We start from the raw sequence: 26,409 nt of genomic DNA, 5'->3' as shown, positions 1-26,409 counted from the left end.
AGGGTCTCTTGTTTCTCTCCCCCCTCAACGGGCGGGAAGGAAGAGCTCCAGCTCGCCCCGCGTTGCCTAACTCCGGATTGGGGGGGGGGGAGAGACGGAGCTCAGGGCCGCGCGCGAAGCACCCCGCCGGCCCGCCCCGAAGCAGACCAGGTTCCCGCGCGCCGGCCACCCGCCCGGCCAGCCGGCCTCTCTCTCCTCCTCCTCCTCCTCCTCCTCCTCCTCCTCGGCGGGGGGCCCCGGCGAGCCCCGCAGCCTGTCTGGGCGCCCTCCGCGCCGCCCAAGCCACGCTAATTGGCTGGCCAATGGCGAGGCCTCCCAAGAATTTTAGCGTGGCCCTCGGCGTCCTCATTGGCTGGCTGGGGAAGGTCTGGGGAGGCTGAGCGTGCCGGAGCAGGACTGCAGTGCACGCCGCCAGCCTCGGCGCATTGGACCGTCGTGGGATGATGGGGCGGCTGGCCGGAGGCGGAGGGCTGGGCGCCGCTGAACCCCCGGTGGGTGAAAGGCAGCTGCTTCTGCCGCCCGGGGCCCTTGGGTGTGTGCGTGTGTGTGTGTGTGCGCGCGCGTGTGCGTGGGAAGGCAGGTCTTTTGGAGGCGAGCGCAGAAGGGGGGAGGAGGAAAGGGGCGTGTGTGTGTATGTGTGTGTTGACGCGAGAGGAAGGCAAGCCCAGCGCTCCTTGAGCGAGCCTCGGACGGGGAGGCTTTGTGGAGCGCCGCGTTTGCCGCCCGGCTCTCCTGCAGCAACAGATGAGCTCTTTTGGGGAGGGACGGCGGGTCGGGCGCCTCCTCTCCTCTCTCCCCCCCGCCCCAAGTGTACGGCCAAGAAGAGCGGGGCCGTGGCGCCCTCTCCCCTTCACCCCTCGGGCGCCTGGCTTTCCCTTCAGGCTGCGGTCGTGCCACCGTCCGCTAATGGTCCGAGGTGTGGACCGAGTGTAGGCGAGCGTGGAAAAAAAAAGAGGCAGGAAACCGCCAGCCCCACTTCGCTGAGGGAAGTTTGGAGCTGCGGGTCGAGAACTGGAATCCAAGCCCGCCTCCTTGCTGGATAATTCAGCCCACCGTCGCTTCCTTGCTTTGATTTCTTTCTTTCTCTCTTTTTTTCACCCCCTTCTCCCCTGGAAACTGAACGTTCCAAGCGAACACTTGTTTCGTTTCATTTTTCCTCAGCGATCGTGCCCTGTATCTGCAGCCTGGGATGGTTAATTCCTTCAGGTCAGAAGGCTGGAAGAAATAATAGAGGTGGGTTCTTGGTCTGGTGTTGTATTCAAGTGAAACCTCTACCCCTTTTGCCTTAATGGATATCCCATCAGAAATTGCAAAGGCGACCAAACCTGGTCTTGAACCTGTAACCGATCCGCTGTGATGTTGGAACATAGGTCGGTTTAGGTCGGTGCCATTGGATCGGAACTGTCCTGTTTTGCATAACTGAATGCAAGTTGTGAAATCCCTCTGGTGACAGTTAAGGTGCCTCTTGCTGTCTGAGATCTTTGAATGTCTTTGTGTATTTTTCTGTGGATTCCACATGTTGCTTCCCAGAGTTCAGTGTAGAGCATTTCAGATCTGAAGCTCACCCGGTGGCTGGTCTCAGAAGTGTAGGCTGGCATCCAAAATGGATAGGCGGAGGCACTGTTCTGTGCAGTGTAAAACATTCAAGAAACGAGGAAGGCTATACGCACGGCGGCTCTGTGTATGTTTCCATGTATTTTATATTTAAGTCCCGCGGAATTCAGTAGAGTGTATTGTGCACTCACTTGGAAGTGAGCACCTCGGAATACACTGGTACTTGCCTTGCGGGGGGGGGGGACGGAAATACATAATTTCTGTTGTTAGGCTTTGATTCAGAACCTATTTGCTATTGGTCTGTGGTTCTGAAATAAGTGGAGTCTTAATTCACACAACTGATCTGTGTAGTACTCTTGATAATGCAGTTCCTTGAAGCTCCTGATGGGGATGTGCTTCTCTTTCAGGAAAAAAAATGTGAGGAAACAGATAATTTTATACTAATACAGCCTTGGAAGTGTCGAAGATTATTCTGAATCTCAGGTTTGCCATGTTTTTACATGATTTTGAGTAGTGTCCTCTGTCTCTGTTTTTCTTGGATGTGTTGGGATTTTGGCAATACCCTTCTGAAGTGAGTTCTCTTGAAATCAGTCTGTTTAGAAGGAAGGTGCTAGGAAAAGGTTTGTAAAAAGTTCCCAGAAATGTTGTGTGATATGAAAGGAAATTGACAGGATGTGTAGTGCAGCGTGTTTTCTCTGCTCCTCTGAGTTTAGAAGTCTGCTCTTGCCAATGTGTGTCAACATGTAGGCTTCCTCCTGAGTATGCACAAGTTTTGGGCTGCCATCCTGTACCCCTGTGCTTGGGACTGAGCCTCACTGAACACAGCTGGACTTGCATCTCAGTTAACATGAGCTGAGATCAAGATTAATGATTTAGTTTACATTGTCCTAGTTTCCAGTCCATGGCTACCACATCACATAATTTACATGTGTGGACGAGAAATTAGGAGGAGAGATGAAACCTTACATTTGTATCTAAATTATCCTTTATTCATACTTATTGGTTGAGTGATGTATTTCAATAATAATATTCTTTATGGGCAAATCATACCGGTGTGTCTCTGTTTGATAAAGGAGGACTGGGTTTTTTATTTGGTAGAGTGTCTGGAAGATTATTTCTTCAGGAAATATTCTTAGTTATTTAGAAACAAAACCTTCTCTGATGGCACTTGCTTTGGACCTCTGAGCAAGCTACTACAAATGCAACAGTTCAGTATTGTCTGACTGTTCCCATGTTCCTTGTGCAGTTTGGAAGTCAAGCGATAAGAACTTAAAATTGACTTTGAGGAGGTGCGTTGTACAGTGTTACGGATTCTTGATCCTGCTGTGTGATGTGGATTCGCAGACTTTACTGCAGGCTTCTGTAGAAAAAAAAATTAAAATGTGAATTTATTGCAGGATGTTAACAATTTATTGGATTCAGAGGGCAAGCAGTGAGGAAGTACTAAAATGAATGAAGACCAAGGAACCATAAAAGGCCTAAAATGCAGAAAGCGAGAATGTAATGAGATGCAAAAGTAGGGATTGTTTCAGCTGATCATTCGTGCTAAAATGCATGGCAGGAGTAGTGCTGGAAGAAATTCTTGACTGAAAAGACATAAAGACTAATTTGGATGTAAAATATCATTATTCAGAGCTTCCCCATCCAGCTCAGAGTAGGTATAACAATATCCAATCCCTGGTAGGAGATAAATGAGAAGCAGAAGCAGATGGTAGAATGAACTTAATACGGTGTATCTGCCTTAGGTGCAAGTGGTCTGCCATAACAGATTTGGGAACAGTGACTATTGTTCATGGTTGATGTGGGACTGAATTCCGTTTTTTTATGGAAACTGGCATAAATCAAATGACATAAATCTCAATGGCAAATTGCTGCTACTTAAGTAGTCCACTCTTGTATTCCTCTTCACACACCAGATCACACAACTGGCGTGCAACCAGGAGCACAGTCACCGGCTCCTTCACTAGCAGCAGTTCACTGCTGAAATTTAAAATGTTTGAGTTACACTGGCACATCTAAGCGACAGGGTTTTGGTAATCAAAAGAAAGTAAAACCAGGTACAATTTAGGCATATGTGAAATCCTATTTGTTTTTTAATAGAGCCTCAAGGTTCAAAACTCATTTGTTATTAATGTGCCACCAATCAGCTTCAGATTTTTTGCAACCCTAGTAGGATTTTTGAGGTTTTTAGATGTTCAAAGGAGTGATTTACCATTGCTGCTCCCCTTTCAGTTTCCATGGGTTAGGAACAATTTGAATCCAAGTCTCTTGAGTCCTAGTCTATCCACTATACCCATTGACTTCACTGCTCTTAGCTATGATCAAAAGAATAGCTTGAGTGGGTAGAAACAGAACAAAATGTTCACTCTGGAGGTAAACCCAATTGCTTACTGTCTTTCATTGGCATACACTATAGGTACTGGTATATATTTACATTGAAGTTACTGTGAAGACACCAACCATTTCTCTCTCTGTCTCTCTCTGTGTGTGTGTGTGGGGGGGTAGGGCAGGCTTCTTGTTGTTATTCTTAACTTGATTGAGAGGCAGAATCCCTGATTCCCTGGAAGATATGGAACAGTTTATAAGTAGATCCCATCTATTTTTTGCCCACCCTTGATTTAAGGACTCTAATTTATTCTACTATTGACTGTTTCGAAGCTGTTTTATCTTTTTTGTATCTTGGTAGTGTTGTAATCTGCTTCTCAGTTATTAAAACATAAAATAAAACAGCCTGTACTGGTCCATAAGAAAAATGCCAAAATCTGCAAATGTGTGGTATCTTTAGTAGAACGGAGCAGAAAGGAATAAAAGAGTATGAACAGACTTTTGAGATCTCCAGATCAATTTAACAGGTGCATTGTTGGGCAGAGCAGAGGTTCATTTTCACATATGTATTTGTAATATAAATATGATGAAGTGATGTAGGTCTGGTCCAATAGACTTGGAGAGTTTTAAATCTCAGTTGGGAGGATTACGTATGTGTTCCATGGTGCAGTCCAATGCATGTTTACTCAGTTCCTTCTGAGTTCAATGGAACTTACAAAACAGGCCATTATGCTTTGGATTACAGCCCAAATCACTTCTTTTTAAAATTAATGTTACTCCAAACTGCTTAACCTTGGCAGGATCACACTTATATATTTTTAGTATTATGTTAGTGTTTTTCATATTTTTTTGGTGTACAGCTTTTTTGGGGGGGAGAAATGTCCAATTCATTTGTAATAAGTTTCTAGAACTCTTTGGAGTTTTGAATGTCATTATTCTTGCAGCTAGAGCACCATTAATCAGATTCTTCAGGAAGAAATTGTGTTGTAGAATTGTATGTGAGGACACAATCTTCTAATCTTAAGGCTTGTCGGCAATATTTATCATAACTGAGTGTGTTGGAAGATGAAGAGTATAATGGTGCTTGTGAGAAAAAAAGAATATTCCTTGCAAATATGTTTTGGTGATTATAGTGCAATGACTTTTTTTTTAAAATGTAACTTTGTAGTTTGTGGTATTGAAGATTATGTAGACTAAAGTAGTTATAAATCAGGTTGTTTTTCTTTTGTAATTGTTGGAAAGATCTGTGAGAACCTGAATATACTCTAGAGCAGCAATTCTCAACACGGGCCATATGCCCCCCCCCCCCGGGGACCCTGGCATGTTTGAAGGGAGCCACAGACCGGAAACAATTCTTCATTTACCACCTTATAAGGTTTGTTATGTGAACCTTATACACCTGATTCGGTTTATATTTCTTTCATATTGTGTTTATGGCCTTGGCAAAAAAAAATAAGGTTGAGAAGGGGTGCTCTAGAGTACGATGGGGATTGTGAAGAAATCTTGCCAGTTTCTCAGTGTCTTACTGAGGCAGGCTATCTCAGACCACAGAGAGAATTTGTAAAGGCTTTTCCAGCCTCTTAAAGAGTTGTGAGCTCACTCCAGTGTGAGAATGAGATGCTATCACCTTTTTCTATGTGTGTGTTGTATGTTGCACAAAACACAGCAAGCAAAACTAGCTCCTTCTCCTAAGTACACACAAACACAGAACAAGCACAATGGACAGGCTGAGTGATTTAAAAAAAAAATACAGCTCGGCCAGTCCTATTGTGTTTGCTAGCTTATGGAAGAAGAAAACATTTAATAAACTTTCTAGTAACGCACATTTTCCAGAGATGTGCAAAAACTAGTCTTCCAAATATGCAAAATTTCTCTGATACTGTCGATAAAATTCTCACTATCTCTAACAACGAGGATTCAAGTACTGTACATCTTTTCATCTACAGTACTACACAAGAGCAAAACAAGGCAGCATTTACATTTGTAGAGCAGGGGGTGGTCAGTGGTGCCCTCCTGTTTTGTATTTTCTGACTGTATCTGCTACAATTCCTCACCTCTGGTTCTGGTAGCTAAGTGATGACCATAAACATCTGGAAGGCCAGAGTTGCCCATTCCTTTAATGATTGTGTGTCCCATTCTAGTAGCAAGCACTTCTGCTTTTGGAAAGGCGAGGCATCTGCTTTCTACTGCCCCTCCCTGCCCCTGCAATATACAGTATCTTGGTCCCAGAAAACCTATTTTTGCACATGTGTCAGGAGGTGCTCTGGAACAGTATGGAATTAGTCATGGAGGGTTATAAAGGGAATTGGCATACGTCAGGTGTTTCGCTTTGTTATTTTTGGGATGTCCCAAAGGTTATTTCTTTTGTACTTAATTGAAATAATTGACAGTTGCTGCATTAATTTAAAAGAGGGTAGGAACTGAAATATTTTTGCATCATATTTATAGAGGCAGTAATCTACCGTCTACATCATTGTTGTCCAGCAGTATATAGAAGGCCAAATGTTCCACGCCCCTATGTTTCTAGGTTCTTTTTAAATTGGTAGTTTGTGGGTTTCCCAAAGTAGACGTTTGCTATTGTACTGTTAGTTTGTGCATGTCTTTTTAGTAGTTAAATGTTCAGACAATTGTAAAGAAACACTTACTTAATTTGCCTAACATATGTAAATACAACTATATACAATTATTGTTTTCACCTACCCATGGAGTTCCTTACATGACCTTCCATCCATATGTTAGGCATGCAGTGGTCATGTTTCATTTACCTCTAACCACTATGGTTTCTGAAGAATCACATGATAAAAGGTCTGTAAGGCAGACTGGTCTTACGTATGGCTTCTGTGATTTTCGCTTTTATTGAAGACCACATGAAATGGAACCAGGAAGCTGAAGAATGCATGTGTGTGAAAAGTTTTTTTAAAAGAAAAGACTGCTGTGATACATGCTAGTCCAGTAAATGCAGTGTACAGAGAAAATGTGTTGCTTTGGATAATTATCTAGAAGGGCTGCAGTAAGGTTTCAGTGTATAATATCCAGCAGGGGAATAATATACAGTATACACAATCTCCTGTATTGTCTTGTTGAAGCCCTCAAATGCTACATGTATACTGCCCTCATAAATGTCCATTACTAAATCATAGGTTTATCAACTGTCCTTCTCTTTGAAGTGTTGCTTCAAAAAATTAGAAACATTCATTCCAGTGTAGATTAACTCTATTTTGATCATCTTTGAAACTTACCCTGTGATTAGTCTTAGTTGTAGTTAATGAAATCAAGCAGTCTTGAAGCATGATTTCAAGTGGGCCTGCTCTGACATTGCATTTTAGGCATGATTTGTATGAGAATTGGTCTTAATTTGTATCATTTATGAGAGTAATCCTCAGGTTTGTGTGTTTCCCTCTTCCGTCGATGTGGCCATAAGGCGGAGTTTGGAAGTTCTTGCTTTCATTGTAGATTAACCATGTTACTGACTCTGTTATCCAAATGGTAGCAGTTTCAGAGTGGCAGCTATGTTAAGGTGTACTGCAGCAAAAGAAAGGTGTTGCGCAAGCTTTTGTAAGCAACATCAGATTCATGAAATAACTATAGTTTATAGAAGCAGTCAACTTCAAACCATGATTTAGAAGCTCTGTTAAATATTATTTAAGATTTACTGTGTTTTAGGATTTGAATGTGACACTAAACTAAGGCTAATTGAAAATGGAAGTAAAAACCTCTGTCTCTCCTCTTGTGGCTGTGGAGGAAAAGGGATCATACAAGCCCCAGGCTCGTGTGTGTAGTGCTACTCAGGGTTTTGCATTATATCCATAACAGGTCTAAAAGAAGTTAATGGAACATCTGTGCTGCCTAGTGTCTCCATACAAACACAGGAGACTCTGAGCCCCAATGAAAGCAATGGATTAAATTAACAACCACTGAATAGAGTGGGATGAAACAATTGAACAACTACTTCACCACATGCATAGCTTTTTTAATGAGCCAATTTATACACTAGTGGAGTGGCTGTGTTGCTGTTTCTTTGTGGCTTTTTTCCACAGTGATCTGGTATTAGCCAGTGCCATAGAGCCAGCAGATCCCCTAGAATGCAGCCATGACCACAGTGTTGTCTTCAAAAGGAGGTGTGGTATGATACAACCACGATCCCTCACCTGAGTACCAGATTTAGCTATTATTTGAACAGCATACAAAGAGTTTGGAAAGTGTCAGCAGCCATTCTGTCTGTTGATATCTAAATTAGATCACTTGCACAAAAGAAGCTGTACACATTTGGGCATTTGATTTGGAAAAAAAAAACACATATTGGCACTTCGTAACACTCTTCCAATTAAGAGGAAAGACATTTCTAATAGTTATATGTCTACCAGCTTTTATTCATGTAATTGCTAAAAGCATGTAGAATTTAAAGTCAAGTATAATCAGTGATTACTGGTTATAAGATTATGACATGAATCAGAGTTATTCGTGTGTGTAATCAACTGGTAGATTACATAGGAAGGATCTATCAACTGAATGCTTGATCTGTCATTTATTTTCTGCAAATATATCTGTTTCCTCATACATTGGCCTTGCTTTTTTAAGACAGTATCTTGAAATAACATTCTGTACCTTTTTTTTCTGCAGTACATACCTAACTTCTTTTTTGGTTTCATGTCTGCATTTGTTTGCATCCGGTTTATTTGTGTGTTCACTTTCAAGTCCTCTTTTTGTTCTCTTTGCTGCCGCCCCCCGGTGTCGATCTCGTGAGGATGATATTAGATTTGTATCTTGTTCATATACTCAGAAACACTAAAAGCAAATTGGACCCTTTTCGCATTGAAATTGGAAAATCAAAGATATGTATAGCAACCTGGAATGGAAGCAGATGTTAACTGGACTCATTTTGAGTTTTTTAAAAAACGTTTCTGGTCCATAAAGGGCTTGTCATTCAAGCAGCGGGGCTCTTCTCTCCCTGTTTCAGAGTGAGACATCTCCTGATCCATGTGTACTGCAAGGTCTTCCAGTGCCTAAGATGGGAATAGAACTGCAGCCTCTACATTGCAAAGGGGCTGGAGTCGTCACTGCCACGCCAACCCTTGTCTTTGCACACAGAACGGCCAAGATCTCCACAGACCACCAAAAGAAGGCTTGGCCTTGCTTCCTATTCTGTGCCATTCTTGTTTCCAGTGATGTTGACTGACTTCTTCAATCAGGCTGTGGCACAAGGGGTTTTTGCACCTAGGAAGAGATATCCCATTAAACCCCGATTTTATTGAAGAAGCTAGCCAGCATTCTTGAAGCCCAGAATAGGGCTGCAAGACCAGGACTTTTTCCGATCTTTTGTGCGAGAGCAGCAGAGGCCGAATTCTTTTCAGTTCTCCACCCTTAGCCTTTCCCTGTCTGAGTCAACTGCCCGTTCCGCCTGCTCACCCCACGAGCTGCCCGCGTATCTCTCTGGTCCGAGATGGTTAGAAGTGTGCTGTAGTAAAACACACCCCCTTTCTGCAGTCAAGTCAACCCTGAATTTACACAGTATGCCTTTTTAAAAAAGAATTTATAACTTGGGGCTTAAAATCATACAAAAAGTTTTTGTTTATTGTTAAGTGAAAAGCCTTTCACCACCTTAAGGGTGGTTTAAAACCATACTTTCCTACTGAAACACATTTCCATGCCAGAATAGCCTTTTGCTATTTGGCCTGAGGCATAGTTCACACACCATTCACTCCCTAGTGCAGTTCCAAATGGTATAGTATTTTTTTTAAAAAAAATCAAAATAAACAGGCGTCTTGGCTAGCAGCTGAAAGGAAATGGAGCACTGAGCATTGGGGGCTGCTTTTGAGACTCACAGAGACTGGAAGCCAATTTTTTTGCCCCACTTGCACTGTACAGTATCAGCAAAAGGCCTGGTGGGCTATAGTTACATACTAGATGTAGCAGTACCGTTTCTTTTCCATGGGTACTGTTGCTGGAAACCAAATATATACAAATTACTTCCTTGTTTTTCCTCCATCCACTTCACTGATTGAAACAGCTTCTAATTCTTGATTTCATCCTGTCAGACTGTTCGTACAGGCTACTTGTAATCTTCTCGTTTACAAAGGTTGTGGGATAGGCAAACCTCCTTGAAACCAATTTTGCCCTACTTAATATTTTTTGTCATTGCTCAAAAAGATGACACCTTGAAGCTAAAATATGTGAATTCTTAATAGTTCTGTGTAATGATCAGTCTTTAAATCATTGCCTGCAAATTTTAGCACTTTTGCGTATTATCATTTACTTGTCATAAGACTTGTCCATTTAACGAGGAAATGTAATGTGATGTCTAATGTTCACAAAAGGCCTGGCAGGCTTTGTGTGTTAGTTTGGAGACTGCATTGAACATTAGTGGAATTTCTTTTCACTTATTGTACCTATAAGATTTCCTCTGCCTTTTTTTTTTGTTCTGAGGGGGAAGGAAACCCAGAATTTTACAGTATAACAGTGCATAATGATCAGAAGTGGTTGAATTCTGCATTGTACACATTCATTCTGATAAAATCTCTAAGATGTGTTCAGCAGCTTTGTTTTCTAGCTGCAAAAATGACAAATACGTAACAAGTCCTTTATAAAGTGCTGTTTGGTGTATTATTGAAACCCAAATGAAATGCTGTGTATCTGCCAAAGACTCCTTAGCCTTGTAGAAGAGTATTTCACCCCCACTTCCCTCTTGCTGCCTCTCCAAATCCAGTGGGAGTGAAAGCTCTCTCTATATGTCTTGCCATGTGCAGTCTTCTGGATCATGGTTCTAGTAGTGCAGTTTCTCTCTTTCTATCAGCTGTTGCCAAAAACAAGAAATATGTAATGTATTTGTCCCCACCCCTCATCAACAGTACGGATTGAAATGCTTTACCAGTTAATGTTGTCTGCTTAGTACTGTATTTTGTTGTTTAGTCGTTAAGTCGTGTCCGACTCTTCACAATCCCATGGACTAGAGCACGCCAGGCCCTCCTGTCTTTCACTGCCTCCCGGAGTTGGGTCAAATTCCTGTTGGTAGCTTTGATGACAATGTCCAACCTGTATTACTGTATACACAAGCCAATGATTGTCTTTATGGCACAGGCATTTTTGGAACAGCTGCCCAGTTCTGAGAATGGGGGAGTTTTGTTTGGAGCCTGATTGTTAAAGCCTAATGGCCATAGCTATAAAGACACATGTATGGTAAACAGGTGCAGTGTCAAATTGTGTGTCAGTCTTCCATTAAAAAAAAAATCTTTCCAACATTCTTAGTGCAGTCTAGGAAATTGGAGATCCTGTACCTCATCTTGTTGTATGTCTTGGCAGATTTCTGTGTTTAATATGGAGCACTGATCTGTGCCTCAGGACTTTAAGAATCTTTTAAGTGCTTTTCTAAGATCCTTCTGTACGCATGCAAATTTCATCTTTTGCCTAGAGCCATGTGCCATATTGAATGCATTTCCAAAGTATTTTCCAAGGATTACTTCTTTAATGGGCTGTGATAGGGAATCAGAGACCTGAGAACTTTAAGTTTGAATGTGAAATTTCCTTTGGATCTCAGTTTTCTTTTTTCTTTTTTTTTGCATCCAATTTAGGCAGTGATTTTCTCCCCCTCCTCTATCATCCTTCTTTCCGTTTTTGACATTTTTAATATATGGACTATAAAAATAAATTTAAGAAGTAAATATAAGAAATTAGTGCAGATTTATTTATGTAGTTTAGGCTGGTAGAGCTCTTTTCAATAAGGCTGACTCTTTGATCTTATTGTTCTTGGGTAACACCATTAGAGCTCCAGGCAGTTTCTACACAAATGCAAGAGAATGTTTAATAATAAACATTTATTTACCAATCTGGTTAAGGACCAAAATAGTTAGGGCACGACAGAAGCAAAATTGCTCACAGACTGGTTTCAGTTCAGATCTAATCAAAAATGCCTTGAATTACAATACACACAGAGTTTGGTGAGCAAACTGTAAAGTGATCCAGGAGATTGGTGTGGCTCCTTGGTGTTCAAACTGAATTTAATACTTCACATTTTACATTCAAAGTTAATTACATTTTGATAAAATAGCCAGCCAGAACTGAAATGAATGGGAGTTGCCTAAAGCTTTGTGACTTAATAAGTCCAAGTTAATTAGCATCGTTTGGGGGTGTTTTGCAAATCAGGCATTTTTAACTCATTGCAAGAAAAACAGTAATATGTCTTGATTCTTAAAGTGTGTATTTTCTGTATGTCATCAATATCTGACGTTTCTGAACTTTTTTGGTAAAAAATTGTACAGGCATTTAAAATGTGCCTAAGTAAGTAAGGTTTTTATCATGTAATCAAGAGTAAATAGATGTGAACCATAATTGTTCTAATTCAAGTGCTTTCTTAGTACTCTTGTTAAAATCCTTGGCACAGGTACACAATAAAGCTTTGATTGTTTTTAACAAGTTTACATATGTCATTCTCTTTCATGTGGCAAACACTTTGAATCAGTTGAGTAATCCTGTGGGTGTATTTTGAGCACTACTTGAACATTCGCCATTACTGAAAGTTATTCCATCTTGCTTGAACCGAAACAGACTTAATATCCGTGCCGTATACTTCCAGAAAAGGTTGCTTAACTAAAGGAGGTAATGTGCTTTATGACTATAGTACTGTGCACATTTACCTTGTACTGTAGTAAGCCCTGTTGAATGCTACAGATCTTACTGTATAGACATCTAGCTAAGATTTAATGATAAATTAACATTCAGGCAGCAGTCCACCGGAGCCAAAGTATTGGTTTCACAGTTTAGAATAACAAAGAACTGTCCTGTATGCAACATTCCTTCAACTTTCCGATTGTTTAGTACAAGACAGGGCAAGGGTGCTCTGAATTTGCTGGGAGGGAAAATAAATTTAAGAAGCAAGTTTGGTCTGCATTGACAAACGATTGTGCAGCTTGTCTACAATCACTGCCAAAACTGCTCAGACATCAGTATGTTGGTCTGAACCACTTCGTGTGGGATCTATCCCTTGCTATAAAACTTGAAGATGAACACTGTATATACCTTTAAACACCAGAGTCCTTATTGGTTCCAATGTTTTTATTAAATAACTGAAGGAGATAAGTTATAAGAAATGGAGCAACCTGATAAAGCAAATATACCCCCTCCCCCGCTGCACATAACCCTTATCTTTCAAGGGGAAAAATTACTTTGTCAATTTGGCCTCCTTTGAAATTGTAGTCCTTTTAAGTTGGAGCCTTATGATATCTGTTTCTCTCCCTGATGCCATCTTGGAAGAACAACTGTTATATTCTGTGTAATTTGGTAGTTTAGCTTACTGCAAATTGAAACACCTTTACAGTGGTGCCTCACAAGACGAATTTAATTTGTTCCGTGGTTAATGTTGTCTTGCGAAAAATTTGTCTTGCGAAACGTGTTTTCCCATAGGAATGCATTGAAATCTAATTAATGCGTTCCTGTGGGCAAAAAAAGTCAGAACAAAGTCACATTTGGTTTACAAAGGGTTTATTAAGTGCTCTTTAAAGCCATACATATTGTGCAGATGGTTTCAAAAATTTCAGTAAAAAAACTTTAACTTTTTAAACATCATAGAAAAACATTTAAAAATCAGCAAACATGAGGCAGGAACAAAAAACGGAAGACATTCTTCTTGCGAAGCACAGCCATAGGAACATTTGTCTTGCGAGTCATCAACCCCCCATTGCCAGTACCATTTGTCTTGCAAGTTTTTTGTCCTGTGAGGCATTTGTCTGGCAAGGCACCACTGTAGAAGTCTACTATTTTGGCAGTTTTCTGATACTGTACTAGAAAACGGGGCAGCTAATAATACAAAATAAAAATTAAAGTGTTATATAAGTATTCTTGAAATCAATACTTAATAATAATGGCACACATATACCACCAAGTTGATTTCGTTTATGGCCATTGTACCTGGAGTTTTCTAGGTAAAAGGCGAGGTACACCGATTTGTGCCTTTGGACTACATTCCCAGAATTACCTAGGTAGAATGGGTGGTGCCGCTTTTGGGTAGTGCTCTGGGATTGTGCTGCTTGCCCAAGGCCACAGAGGCCAGCTCTTTTTTCAGAAGGGACAGGTGGAGGTTTTGAACTGATTCCTGGTTCTGCAGCTGGGTACTCCAAGCCATAGAGCTAAACTGCAATGGAACGGCAGGGATGAAATTATCTGAGATTGTGTCAGACACCAGAACCCCAACACCAGAATGTGTAAAGAGATCTTCTGTCTTCATAAAGAATGACCAAACTCTGAGACCAGGCCTCATGCATCCTGGGAGCATTCCACAAATGTGGCAGTGCTACAGAGAATTCCATCTTTCAAACCACCATTTTCCTAGTTTCTACTGTTGGTGGGACAACGAAGCAATAGACAAGGATCCTCTTCATATTGCAGGAGGTGATGGTTTGGGTACGGTTTGGAGCTGGTTTGGATTCTAAATTGTAGTATCAAGACTCTGAATTGGGCATGGTAGCTCATTGGCAGTCCTTTCAAGTAGAGGATAATAGGCTCCCTTTTTGTGTTTCATGCCCATCTGATGTGTTCTGCACCAGCTGCAGCTTCCAGACAAACTTCAGGGTTATCCCAAAATACAGTAAGGGGCATTTTGAAGTGTTCAGTTACCAAAATAAAGTTGTAAAAAACCATATTCATATTTGTCAGCTAGTTAATTGTGTTGCTTGTAATCAGTTCTAACAGCTTTATTACTCACATCGTAAAGCTCAAGTCTTACTGAAAAACAGGTGAGTAAGTAATAGGTAACTTAGCAGAGCAATTGTTAATGCCACAATCTGTGACTGATAAGATTAGGATGGGGTGGAGATGCATTCTTCAGCCAAGATCAGTAAAGTTTTCAGTGTTTCCCCCAGAGCAAATATATGTTAGTTTCTGGTGTTGTGATACCTCCCTGACCACTTAGTTCTTGAGTCTCAGTTCCTGGGGAGCAGAGGTGAGAGGCTGATGGTCTACTCATCTTGTAGGCTTCCATAGGCAGTTTGTTGGCCACTGTATATGGGCAGAATGTTGAACTAGATAGGTCCTGGATCTGATCTGTTGTGGGTCTTATGTTCTTCCATGCCATGTGACACAATAATTGACCTGCAGCCCCAATTTCCCTTGCTATTAACTTGATGCTTTCCACCTTTCATTTTAGAACAGATACAGAGTGTGTGGTGGTAACTTCACATCCAGTTGTAACTGTACCTTCTTCTCTGTGGTGACCTAACCATATAATGTGAAACTCTAATGGCATAACTGTTGGGTTAACATATAAGCCTAGAAACTGGCAAGGATATATTACACTTGAATTCTGAATAGTTATTTGGAATTTAATACCCCTAGCTCTCGATAGGACATAATTTCCAGGTTTTTCAGGTGTACGATACACTACTTCAGATGGTAAATTTGTTTAGGGAAAAGAGACAGGACTATCCTTTCTCCAGCCTACTAGCACCCATAGTTCCAAGACTGTATAGTTCTTGAAGACTGGGAACTGGAAGATCACTCAGCTGTGGGCAGGGTGTATTTGATTTAAATCAAATTGACTTTAAATCACAATTTAAAATTTTAAAATTGGATTTTTAAAAACAATTTAAGTAAAAAAATCAATTTTTAAAATTTAAATCATGATTTAAATCAATTTGATTAAAAAATCATTGATTTTTATCCACCCTGGCTGTGGGTGCTAGAGCCAGTAATGACATGTGGCTGAAATGGTTATATGATTCACAGATCTTGACTAGAGATGGGAATATTCATATTTGTATACGAATACTCCCGCACAGTTGGACTTAATGAGGGTCTGGCCCCTGGGGCTGGACCATCCACTCATGCATCTGGCTGTGGTGGCAGCCTCAGTCAGCCTTTCAGTCGCTCCCGGAGCGCCGCTCTCTTTCCGCTCATCTAGCCACTCGGCAGCCGTGCAAGGAGACTCGTCCTCCCTCTCCCTGCCTGGAGTTGGCTAGTTGAGTGGAAAGAGAGCAGCACCCCGGGAACGATTGGAAGGCTGACCGAAGCTACCACCACAGCTGGACGCATGAGTGGACGGTCCAGCTGTGCAGGGGTATTCCTATACGAATACAAATACCACCATCTCTGATCTTCACTCCAGGTAAAGCTTAATAGGATTACAGACAGAATTCGATTTCACAACTAGCAGTGTGCATCTCATGACTCAAAGGGTCATTTTTATTTTGTCTTTATTTGAGGCGAAGTGGTGGTGTCTTGTGAATGTGTGCAATATGCTTTTAGGGTATGTAAAAGCAATATGCTCTTAAGCATAAAATTTTATACATAAGCATAAAACCAGTATGCTTTCATGATAGTGGTAATATGTCATGTGCAATATGTCGCTGTTTCCTAAAGTGACTTCCCTTGAAGGAATAGTTTCAGTTAAGCAATTTGCAAGGCTCCAATATTTTGTATGGGTATATGTGTATATACTTACAATGACAATAAATTATTATTATTATTAAAACAGCACTTGAAGGCTTAATGGCCAGAATATTGTTGCTTTACACCACTATGGTTTAGGAATCTTGTTGCAGAGCCAGAGGTTGGGAGTTCAGTTCCCCACTGTGCCTCCTAGATTCAGTGATCCATAGGGTCCCTTCCAGCTCTGCAGTACTGTTGATGATATTGTGTAACAGCCATTCAGCAGGTGATAGGAGATAGTTTGGCCTTGGTCTCCTGCATGACCTGTACAGTGGGGTCTTGACTTAAGAACGCCTTGAGTTAAGAACATTTTGACTTAAGAACCACTCTCATAGGAAAATATTGACTTGACTTAAGTACTTAGATTTGAGTTAAGAACTGAAAAAAACCACGTGGGAGGCAAGGAAAGTGCAAAATTTGAACTTTCAGTTAACTGTTGGCCAGTGAAAAGGGTGCCTGTCTGCTTCCTCACGCCTCCCAGCATTTAGAGAGTGGATTGGGAGTCTTCAGACTGCCTGGTACTGCCTGGACTGTATTTTCCCTGCCTTCCCTGAACCTTTCTTGACCTAAGAAAAAAAGAAACAAAATATCCCCCTCTAGTGCTCGTAGGCAGAATAGCAGCTTCCCATTAGTTTCTATGGACGGAAAAGAGCAGATACGGATCAAATAGTTTTCAATGCATTCCTATGGGAGATGCAGATTTGACTTGAGAACATTTTGACTTGAGAACCACCTTCCAATACGGATTAAGTTCTCAAGTCAAGACCCCACTGTACTTGTCTAGTGGGATCTTCAACAAGCTGGCAAATGGTGAAGACCGTACAGTTACACGCAGCCACATTTAGCAGTAGACTTTTGGCCAACATGTTTTGTTTGGCATAACTGTTAATGGACTTTATCTTCCTTCTGAAGGAGTGGAGTTCTTCATAGGTGGGCCAAACAAAAGTTTAAGCCAAATAAAACTTCTTCATCTTAGACTCCTAGTTGTTTTTGTTGCAAGATTTGTAACATGGCTACATATCTGAAATCATAGCATTGTTTTGCTGTCTTTCTCCTTCCAGCCCGTACTTTACTGCACTGTGACAACGGCTGTAAAAGCAATAGAGAGGGCAGTATTGAGTATCTGTGCTTTGCAGGTGTCTTTGGAAAACTGCTATTACAGTCTCTTCTGCACCTCTCAGGCCATTTTTGTATTGGCATTGACTTCAAGGACAGCACTTGGATTGAAGTCTTCCACTTGGAGCAAGAAGCTCATTATGACTTAGGTTTACACTGATGAAACTGGCACAGAATGTATATCACCTAATATAACTGGCAAGACAGCAATTCAGCTTAGGGCTTTATGGAAACAAAACCCATTTACAAATAATTAATGTAAATGGACCCTTTTTTGGAGCTGAAGTGTGAATATTAATCGTTATTACCAAGTAGTAGGTGGGGATCATAAAATGGTTAGCTTGATGCACTTTTCTAAAGCCTTTTTCCATTTGTAAAGCAAGCTTTTCTTTCCCTTGAGAGCAAGAGATGTGAAACATCCAGAAATATGGAAGTCAAGGAAAAATATCCTATGTTTACTTCTCACACCTTAGAGGACAAAAATAGACATTTTGGAGAGTGTTTATGAAAATTTTGTCCCTATGAAAGCTAAGCACATTTCAATGCTTTAACAAAAAAGTGTCAATATTTTAGTTTTCGTACTGGGTTTTTTTAATATATCAAGTAACTGGGAGATGCTTGCGGGTGTTTGTATTCTGACCCAAGTAAGCATATGAACCTCGTTTTTTGTCATCTAGGAATTAGGAGAAAGAAAGAAAGAGAAACATATGCCATTTATAGTAAATAGAAGTATGTTAATTTGACATGGTCTCCAACTTTCCATTTCTCCCCTAAAGCCCTTTGGATATAAGAGAATGAAAAACATACTTCCCACTGAATTCCTCACCCTTACCTCCACCCCAGACTTCACATCTCTGCTTGAAAATAAAAGTTTGCATCATCTTTTGTTAAGTAGCTTCCTTTGAAAATAAGTGGAATAGAATACATAGAGTCCCCCCCCCCCCCCAATTTTCTGGGAAGCCATTGGAAGCTTCAAATAGCAAAACTCACTTAGAAAGATCATGAGGTTGTAGTAGGGAAGGCAGTAGTGGCAGGCTTTCTCCCTGACCTCCGTGTATTCTTTTCAATATCTTCAAGAGATTCTTTAGTAAATCAAGAGGAGCTTTGTTGTAGATCTCAATTTGTGATGAATTTCAACGGCTCATAAATCAGAACCTTGGTACAAGAGTTGCAACTGTTTATTTGCAGACATAAAATTTGTCCTCTTTAATCTGAAGGACAAAAAGTGATCAGCAACAGAAAAAGCTCTTGTCCCTCGCCTTGGAAATGTGCCTTCAATTACAGCAGCTAAGGCAAGCTCAAAGCCTGGATTTTTCAAGGTTTAATGCATAATCTGTGTCTGGTTCTTCTGGTCTCCGGTCTCCAATATTTGTGTTAAATCCAATTATTACTTTTTTTTTTAAAAAAAAAATCTACTATTTGACTGTATTGTGGCCTCCTAAAGATACAGTTTTATGATGTACCCAGTTCCAATCTCCACTCAGATGGGAAGCTCATTGGGTGAACCTTGGGCTAATCACCACCACTCAGCCTAATCGCCTTTGGAGGTGTCTGGATAAGATGTGTCTCTCATGGTGATGGGGAACTTAAACACCACCACTTAGAAGGACGGAATAAAAGAGGGATGAATATATTTTAGGAACCGTTATTAAGCAATAAATCCCAATGGATTATCTGGAACATACTTCAGGCTATGCCAAACGCCAGGGAGTTAGTGCCATAGGACACTTGGATAGTTTTCTGAGTAGACATAGGATTGTGTTGTTAAGCTTACATGCAGTAGGTAGTGTTTAGTTTGGTTTTTAAAAGAGGTCTTGTTGTAAACGAGTCTGTTAGTCAAGTGAATTTTGCCCCTCATTCTTAACATTATGTTCAGGCTTTCCCCCCCTCCTAGCTGGCTGCTTTTTTTAAAAAAATTTTTTAGAAATCTTGAAAGCGCAAATAGAAACCAATTTATACAAAATCTCAGTCACGTTTAGGTGTGTATTTTCCCAAGTCTATACACATTTTGATGTATATTTTCCCAAATGCTGCAGCAAAAGAAATGGTCTTGACCAGCCTTTGAACAGTTGCAGTGAATCCTGTCGTCTAATTAATTCTTGATACTTTGAACACTGTAGTCTGATTTAGTAACATGTTCAGAGATTTGCCCAGTAGGCTGAAAGGTGTAAGTGTATAGGCCAGTAGGAAATAACTTTGGAACTTTGATTTCTTATGTGTATATTTAAACTGAAAGGAGCTCCAGATCAGACTTGTCATGAGCAGAAGGACCATGCAAAACCTCTTACTATCACGTTGAGAAATTTACATAGACAATATGAATGTGGCTGTTAGAATTAATTTGCTTCCAGAATAAAGCTTGGCTTCATCAATTGCTGTTCTCTAGCAAAGGAATTCCTGCTTTTCTTTGAAGTATGTTGGCACTCCTTTAGAAATAATTTTGCATGATTTTTCATTATCTCTTTCTCCTGATGTTATTCCATAGTGGTGAATTTTAAAGTGACAGGTCTGTTCTCACTGTGTATTGGGATCAAGTGCATTTTGTTACTTCTAGTGGGTTTCTTGCATTATGTTTAGTTATAGCATGGAAGATGGCAATGCAAATAAAATAAAGCAACATTATATGGAATAGAATGAATGAATGAATGAATGAATGAATGAATGAATGAATGAATGAATGAATGAATAATGAAAAGAGCTGTTCTGTGTTTCACACATAAGATTGTTTAACTCTAAATTAGCCACAGTCTTATGTGTTTGGTCAGTATCTTAATACTCTGAAAACACATGGATTATAGGGTGCTTATTCATATGTGAGGTCCTGTGAGTTAAGTTGGATTTCCTGAGTGCCGGTAGACTGAAGTCTATTACTCTTCCTTTGATCAACGTCGTTTCCTCCTCTCTTGTGTTATTTACCTTTGCACCAAACATGAAATAGGTTTACTCCAAAAATGTAGTGAGAGGAGTGCATGTGGGGAAAGCTAGGTGGAGGTAGAGAAGAAATCTGTAATGAAGAAGTAGTAATATAATGATTAATTTTGTGCCATAAAAATCAATTCCAGCTTATGATGAGGTTAATATAAAAAGGTCCCCGTGTAGCCATGCCGCCTGAGCAAAGAGGGAAGTTTTGAGAAATGCATAGACAGAGTTTGCTTAATGGGTTTAGAAAGAGAGACCAGCTGGTGACTGGAGAAGGAAGGAATCAATGTCTAGGCCACATGTACTGCTGTGCTAGGTCTAGGTCCTTGGAGACAATTGCTGTGGTGTAAGACAGTGCCTAAATTGCGGGGCTTCCTCCATAGCTATCTTCTGGTGGTGGTGGCAGACTATGTACACGGATCCCTGCCAGATCTGCTGTCAGCCAAAGGGAGACGACTGCCTCAGGTGGTGGGGGGGCACAGTGGAAATCCTTGACTGTTCTTCCCGTGATAGTCCCTGCCCTTCTCTTGGAGGACTGAGCGGTGTGTGCCACATGGCCTGTCCTGAGCCTTCTAAACTGGCCTGATAGAGCGAGGGTGCCAGCCAATTCCCAGTCTTAAAGCAAGATCAAAAGGCCAGTCTGTTTGGTTTGTGCACATGACACTGGGGGAGGAGAGAGCAGTATGTCTTCCTTCATCTCGGAGTGCAAAATTTCTTGAGCCTGTCCTGTCCTTAGTTGTCTCTTCAGCAATCTCTGTCAGTAATGGTTCTACTACCTATATGGCTGCAATTGGATACAAGGCTTCTCCCTGGGACAAAACCTATGAACGTCCAGGGTAGGTATTAGGGACAGCATATATACTCCAGAGTGGCACATGGTGGTTGTTTACCTGCAGCTGATTGGCGCTCTGGTAATGTCTGAACGATTCATTCCCATGGAACACACAAATCATGTTAATAATGCTTGTTCCAACATTTAATTTTTTCCCCCATTTCTGTTACTAAGCCTGATAAAACAGTGTCTCCTCTCACCATCTTCTGCAGTTGACTCTTGCTATGGCTACACCACAGACTTCAAAAACATCCGACCATCGCAAGGAATCATGCTATTGCAGGTAGGGCAGTGCATAGGGATTCTTAAGGAAAGGATTCTTAGCATCCTCACCAAATTTACCATTGCCAGGATTCTTTGGGGATAATCTCAGGGCGGATTTGATTTAAATCAAATTGATTTAAACCATGATTTAGATCATGATTTAAAGTGTTAAAATTGGATTTTTAAAATGATTTGAATAAAAAGGATTATTTTTTTAAAAAAAATCATTGATTTTTATCCACCTTGGATAGTTCATTCCAGTTACATTTCTGCTCAGGCTTTCTTGGCAAATCTTCTTTCTTGAAATAGCTCATCTGACTCATCTGAGCTTTCCTTACATAGGGAGCAGAGTTGCCTCCAGGAGATAAGCAGAACATATTTGTTTAGCCTTAATAACTTGGGTGAAAAAGTAGATGTCTCGTGATCTTTTACACTGGTTAATTACTGCTTGGCACTCTTCATCTTCAAAGGGCTTTATGAATGTTGATGAATAATCACAGAATCCCCGAGGAACAGGTAGGTATTTATAATTACCATGTAACACATGGGATACCGAGGAAGAAACAGTGGTTCTCCCTGCTTCTCACCAAATGACTAATGAGAATCCAAATTATGTTTGAGTGATTGATGTCTTACAGACCCTCATCCCTCCACCCCTTGTAAAAGGCTAAGCTGTGTGTCCTTTCCCTCATACTAGCTTCTCCTGGCTCATGGGATCAGGGTCTGCCTACGTGAAGGTGCCTTCTTTGGAACTATAAATTATCAGTTTGTTCTGATTTTAAAATTCATGGCTTGTATCCCAGAATAAAAGTGGAAAACCAAATTAAGTGGAGTTGGTCATGAACACTGCTGAAACCTGCTCAGCTTCTTTTCTCCTATCACCACTGCCTACACTCCTCCCTCCCTCCCTCGCTCACTCACACACTCTCTGCTTCCGGAGGCCAGCATGCCTGAACACATGTGGCAAGGTAAGCTGTAGAAGGAGGGGAGGGCAAAGGTGACAGAATTATCCTGAGTTAAGAAAGGGTCTTCTTCTGGCTCATGGGGCCTGATAGTAAATAATAATCTGTGGTTGATGTTCTGGTTTGTTTACTCTGTTAAGAGTTGTTGGTCCTTAAGACTGTTTTGGTAGCAGTTGGATGGGGCAGGGGCAGGAAGGAGGGTGATGTGAGCAATTCTGGTTTTTTTAAGTGGTTCCTTGCGGAAGAGCTCTTCATACTAGCAATTGAGCCTACATCGGTTCTCCATTTTATTTTTCATGGAGTGAGGTGGAGTTTCTTTAACACGTGGGGGGGGGAGAGGAAGAAGTGGAAAAATGGTGTAGAAGTCATCACTGTCTGAAGCCTTTGTGAAGGTCTGCGAATGAGACAGGTGGTAATGTGATGAAAGCCTCATCTGGAACCACTCAAAGGATCACATTACATGCTAAAGGAAATACATATTTGCTGCTGTTGTGGCTTGTTTTCCCTCCAGGCATGCAGTTTCTTCAGACCTCCATGTTTGCGCAGTTCCCTTGCAAAATGAAGTCTTTACTTCCCAGTGATAAAATGTAAGCATGTGAAATTGTAATATGCAGATTGAGGGAAGCTCATGTGTGGATAAACTGAGTTTTTACCCCTTAAGGAAGCTCTACTTCTGATGGCATGCTCTCTATATTCTCTGTTTTGATCTGCCGTGAGAAATGGGAAATCAGTGCCTTGTATCCTGTAGTACATTCGAGAAAGTTCACCGCAGAGGTTTCTCATCCCCTCCTCCTCCCTGTACCTGCCCCAAAAGCATGTTTGGAAAAAAAATATGAGGTTGTGTGTGAGGTTCCAGAATGAATGAAGGAATGAGAAGCTTACTCTGAGGACTTCCAAGTCTAGGATTTGGCTACACAATGGCATTAAAAAAGTATGAGCAGATACTTTCTCTTCACCCAAGAAGGACAGTCAGTTCTTTGTTCAGAGGAAGTCGCTGTATTTAAAGGGTAGGAGGAACTGTTACAGGAAATGGCTTCCTCCTACCTGATTTCGATGCATGCTGTTTCTAGTGCCATTGGCCTCCTCTTCGCCTGCTTTAGTATTAATTTTGAAGTTCTGCCAGTTCTAGCCAAGTAGGGCAGGATGACAAGTGAAAGAATGGGCAGAAGAGGAGTTGGCCCTGAAGGACAACATCTGCCGTTGGCCTAGGGAGAGAAGAGGAAGCTCTGTCTGTGGGTGAGGCCTTGGCAGCCATGTTTCTAAATTGATAAATCCCTGAAAACTTGAGGAAATGATGGGGTTAGGAGAAACTCTGCAGGATTTGACTACTCCGTTGTAGAGCTGCTGCGATCTCTTTCCTTGCTGGCCTTCTGCTGCTGCAGTGCTGCATAACAACAGCATTTGGGGGCGGGGCTGTGACTCCCACATCCCTTTACCATTTGTCTTGCTGGCTGGGGCTTCTGGGAGTTGACTTCAACAAAATCTGGAGGGCCAGATGTTCCCTATTGTTGACCTAGAAGCGGCTCGTTAGATTCTATGAGATGGTATATTGTCAGCCTCTTTCTTCAGATTGCTAGATTTTTTTTGGTCCTTTTTACATTATGAGTGCATGACAATAAAGCATGTAGCCTCTTCCCTGGCATGCACAAAGTTCTCTAGCACTGAAATCCACATGCATTGAGATAAATATGATTGTTAGTCCTGATTAAAGTGCCCACACTGACTCAGTGAGACTTGGTAAGTGTTGACTTAACCATTTCCATTTTTTAAGCAGGTGTACACTTTTTTATTTTTTAAATTATTTTATTTCTAAAGAATGAAAAGACAATCAACCATATTGCAAATAATAAATACAAAGCTATTCCCCACATTTCTCCAAATCACATATATACCATTCCCTGTCACCTTCTAAAGAAATATTGACCAACAATCTAAATTTCTTTTCAAACCACATGTCTCAAAGTCTATTTTGTCGGCACATTTTAATAATGGCTTCCAATTTTCCGTGAATTTACTATGGCTTATTTCTCCTCTATGTAATCAAACTTTATTAGCAGGGGTACAATAACAGTTGGATTTAGTTCATTGTAACTCCCAATCTCTTCTGCGATGCTCTTCATAATTTGACTATAAAATTGACTGTAGTTCTCTGGTTTACTGTGAGCAAGAATTAAAAACAAAATAAAACAAAAGGCAGCTTCTATCTTGTATGTATGTGTGCGTGCATGCATGTATGTATGTATGTATGCATGTGTATTTATTTAGAATATGTTACCTCACCTTTCTCCTTAAAAAGGACCTGAGTTGGCTTACAACAATTAAAGACAGTATTTAATTTATTAACAATGAGTATACAGTACTGAAAAGATCAATGAATAAAATGCAAAAAAAAAAAACCCATAGGTAACACCATAACACATTCAACACACTAAGGTACAACTATCCGTTTTAGAACCCCACATGTCAGCCATTCACTCAGGGAAAGACTGCCTGAAGAAAAAGGTTTTTGCCTGCTTGCAGAAGGACAATAAAGATGGGGCCAGTCTGGCCTCCAGTGGGAGGGAATTTCAAAGTCTGGGAGGAGCAATAGAGAAGTCTCCCCCATATCCCCACAATTACTATTTAAAAAATCAGTACATTTTCCCTTTGAACGTGGTTAAACCTTTCATGTATTGCCTGCAGGTAGTACTTATTAAAGGACCTCTTTATGAATTTAAAATGCAGGATATGCTAAGAATAGCATTTTAACCCAAAGTTACCACTCACACTTAGGGATCATTAGACAAAGCAGGGATATGACAGTATTGTTGTTGAGTCAGTGTTGCATAGTCATTATCTGTCCTAAAGAGCAGAGCTTGCACCCAGACAAATGAACTTTTAATAACAGTAAAGGTCCTAATGTTTTGACAGCTTTGTTCAGACATCACATTACACTATAATGAAAATGGAAGCCTTGAAGCCTATGAGAGCTCAGGGATCATGTTTCACCCCGACCAGAAGCTTCATAGCTTACATTTCAGTTTAGGTGCATCTCAGAAATCACAAGATAGCAGATTTACATAAGGCTCCTCCGTTTTGCTTCATTAAACTGTAAATTATGCAAAGCACTTGGTGCTTTATTGGGTCTGTGCTCTGCATCTGGCAGAATTCTTCAGTTTGAAAAGGAATATTGATTTTAGGTGGACCTCTTTTCTGCTTCCTCGCAGAACTCTGCTCCCCTCCCCAAGAAGACATGCTGTTTCTTAATATATTTTCTTTGTTTGAAGAATAAGACATTTTTGTTGAACGAAAAAGTTGAATAAATTGACATGGTGGTGCACTCTTCCCCTAACCCTAGGACAAACGGTTGTGGTTATTAAAAGAAAGTGTATCCCCATCTTTTTTGTCCTCTTTTGATATTCAGAGTTATAAAATGACAAATATGATCATTATGATGGTGGTCATGATAAAAAGTGGGGGGTGGGGAGAGAAGACTATAAGTGATTCCTGGCTGAAAGAAATATATTGGCATGGCTAGACACAGATTGCAAGGTCTGCAGAAGCCTTCTCTGAAAGGAGGTAGTGGTTGAGCCAGGCAGACTTCTTGATTTATAGCTGAGACTTATTGGTGTAGAGATGAAATTAAGAAAGTTTCTCTGTGCAGGAGAACAGGTTCTCAACACCTGTATCAGCATGTTTGTCCACAGTGTGAGGATAATGTGTCTTCTGCAACACTGCTGTAACTTAGAAGTCAGTTAACACCATCAGACAGCGTGTATAATACATACTGCTATAGAGCATAGTTATTCAACTGACTTTTAGGGATGTTAAATAGAAGGAAATAAGATTTTTACTTAAAAGAAGGAGCGGAAGCCTCATAGCTGTGGTGAAACAGGTAGGCGGTTATCCTTCTACAGCTGCAGAGGGAACTATTTCTTGACATGTCCATCCCATAATTCCCAGTAATTTCTATAAGAATCTATGTTGTGATAAAGCATGTTGTAGTTTGCTTGAAGTGCTGTTCTTATGTAATACTTCAGGCTGTAA

At 40.8% G+C, this 26,409-nt stretch overlaps 1 protein-coding gene across 6 annotated transcripts in view; it reads left to right on the top strand.

Annotated features, from left to right (window-relative positions):
• The first annotated feature begins 248 nt into the window (after window positions 1–248).
• LYPD6 (LY6/PLAUR domain containing 6) overlaps window positions 249–26,409 on the top strand; it is a 68,321-nt gene continuing 42,160 nt past the window's right edge. For 2 of the 6 annotated variants that reach the window (XR_013536963.1, XM_078376733.1), the window contains exons 1-2: window positions 249–491; window positions 1,162–1,233. The gene's annotated coding sequence lies outside the window, so the exon portion shown is untranslated. Of the gene's footprint in view, window positions 492–1,161; window positions 1,234–1,961; window positions 2,038–26,409 lie in introns of all 6 variants that reach the window. The other 4 variants (XR_012081945.2, XM_020785717.3, XM_078376731.1 and 1 more) reach the window with 3 other exon arrangements.

The sequence above is a fragment of the Pogona vitticeps genome, chromosome 1 (genome assembly GCF_051106095.1).
Source record: "Pogona vitticeps strain Pit_001003342236 chromosome 1, PviZW2.1, whole genome shotgun sequence".
In the NCBI taxonomy this organism is placed as follows: Eukaryota; Metazoa; Chordata; class Lepidosauria; order Squamata; family Agamidae; genus Pogona; species Pogona vitticeps.
This window is presented reverse-complemented; position numbering and strand designations above follow the sequence as displayed.